Here is a 2485-nt window from a genome sequence, read left to right on the forward strand (position 1 = left end):
TGAATTGTATTTAGCTGCCTACAAATAGACACATTGAGAATAGGTCTGCACATGAATATCAATTGTTAGTGAACACTGGGAACACTACTCTTTCAATTAATTCTATGCAAAACAATGAATTCTTTATTTGGATAAGACTAGCTTTGTTTGTGGAGTAACCCCTGTCTGTCCTCAAACTGCAATTTGATGCAAGTGTTTTCAAAATTTTTATATACTATTTAATGTTTATCTTGAAAATGTCAATCTGTTAAATAAGATTTAATTGACTTCAATTTCTGTGTTCCCATAGTCTATAGAGCACTGAAATATTTACTATTCTGATACCCTAGTTCCTGCCAATGGCTAGAAGAGAGAGAAACCATTTGCTTATTACTTTCTATCTCTGTGTAGTAGGGAAGGTTTTTTTTTTTTTTATAGCCAGTAACCCTGAAAGTTTGAGCAGTTAAGTTTAGTGCTTAGTATACAGGGGGAGGAAGTCCCCCTCAGTCACAGTCATAGGGGAGGGGAGTAAGAGGAAAATGGGAGCGAGGGAGGAATGGGAGGATACAAGGGAGGGGATAACCATTGAGATGTAACAAGAATAAATTAATAAAATTTAAAAAAAGTTTAGTGCTCAGAATTCCCATTTTATGGCCCTATGGATAATGTCACTGTTAAAAATCTCTCAATAGTATTTTCTTTTTTTCCCAAGTAGCTGTGCTAAACAATGGCTATATTCAGAGCATGCTCATGAAAAGAAAGTTTATTACCATCAAAATCTGTTGACAATTTAACATATAGAAATGAGAGATGATGTTGAGTGTTGAACATTGTGAGTCCTAGTTTGTACAAAAAAGAAAACCTGCACAAAAATTGCTGTGGATTGGAAAAATAATTAAACTAGAATATTTATATTTTACACTCAGCTAGGGGTATAAGATGCCATGTTTTGTCAAGTCATTTTTTTTCTTCTAAGCCTCCATTTCTTTAACTGTTGGGGAAGACACCAGAAGTTAGAACCCCACAGTCTCTTCTGTGACTGAAGATAGACTTATTTTCCTCATTTTTTCTTTTCCCCAAGATGGGATTCTTCCATCACGTATGTTGGAACGCTTGCCTGAAATAACTCCCTTTTCTTCTGAGAATACTCCGTTCCTTCCAAAGCATGTAAACCAGTTGGCTATATGTTTATTTAATACCACAGATCAAGGATCATCAATCTACATCCTATAGGCCAAATTTAGCAGATATTTGTTTCAAAGTACTTGGGAATACAACTGTACTTTCTAATTTTTGTGTGGTACATGGCTGCTATCATACAATGGTAGTAGCTTTCAATAGCTAGCCAGAAATGTTTTCTGTCAGACCTTTTATGAAGACCAAAACCAATGATATAGCTGTGTTATCATTTTTTTTTAACAGTTTACAGTCCAGGCCCTTTATTTCCTTTTGCACATTAGGCCATGAATTCATAGGGAATGGGCTCCAGCAGCTCAGGCTCCTTCCCCTTAGTCCTCACGAAGTGCGCTTCTCTGGGTGGTGCAGGCTGGCGCTTCAGCTGAACCCAGGTGCCCTTCTCCCTGGCTTCCTTCTTCTTCTGGCCGTTCTCCTTCACGCGCTTCAGGAAGCTGTTCCTTCTCTTAGAGTGCTTGATGTGTCAATGCCCACGTTGATTCTCTTGTCAAGAATCTTGTCCTTAATCTGCTTGTTCACAATGATGCACACAGCGTGCTGGGTGACGTTGTAGACTCTTCCGGTTTTGCCGTGGTAACACTTATGGGGCATTACTTTTTGAACAGTACCCACTCCCTTGATGTCTACAATATCACCCTTCTTGTAGATTCGCATGAACGTGGCCAAAGGAACAACTCCATGCTTCCTAAAAGGCCTGGCGAACATGTAGCACATGCCCCTCCTCTTTCCGTATGTGTTCATCATTTTGGCGAGTTACTGTAAGATGGCTGCTGCGGCCCGTGTTATCCTTTTGTAAGAATGATCCTTTGATTCCTCATTTCCCATCACTGGCCAACAAGGAAGTGTGTGTGTGTGTGTGTGTGTGTGTGTGTGTGTGTGTGTGTGTGTGTGTGTGTGTGTGTGTGTTTTAAGTGAATGCCTTCCCTCAACATACTTTAGTTTTCTCTTTTAGAAAACAGGTTCCTTTTCATGGTCACCAAGTATGGCTTCATCTTTATTAACTTACCATATTCCCTTTTTCCTTTTCTTAAATCTAAGAAGTGACAGAAAGGCAAACAGACGTACATTAAATAACTTGGCCACTCAGAAACAAAAATCTGTAGATGAAGTATAATTTAGGTAGTTCCTATTTTCACTTTAGCTTAGTTATGCAAAGATCACATTGCTTTGTGATAGCAATAAGGATATTTACATCTTAGTTTGGTGTGTGTATCTCGTTTTGTCCTTTCCTAGTGGCTGATGGACTTGAACACAATAGAGTGATAGGCCGTGAGCTAGTTGTCTCCATGCCTGCTTCAGCTGCCTGGGACAG

At 39.2% G+C, this 2485-nt stretch overlaps 1 pseudogene; it reads right to left on the minus strand.

The window, feature by feature from the left end:
• Window positions 1-1401: 1401 nt before the first annotated feature.
• LOC127185064 (60S ribosomal protein L21-like) lies at window positions 1402-1917 on the minus strand (annotated as a pseudogene).
• Between the last annotated feature and the right edge of the window lie 568 nt (window positions 1918-2485).

The sequence above is a fragment of the Acomys russatus genome, chromosome X (assembly GCF_903995435.1).
Source record: "Acomys russatus chromosome X, mAcoRus1.1, whole genome shotgun sequence".
Lineage (NCBI taxonomy): Eukaryota > Metazoa > Chordata > Mammalia > Rodentia > Muridae > Acomys > Acomys russatus.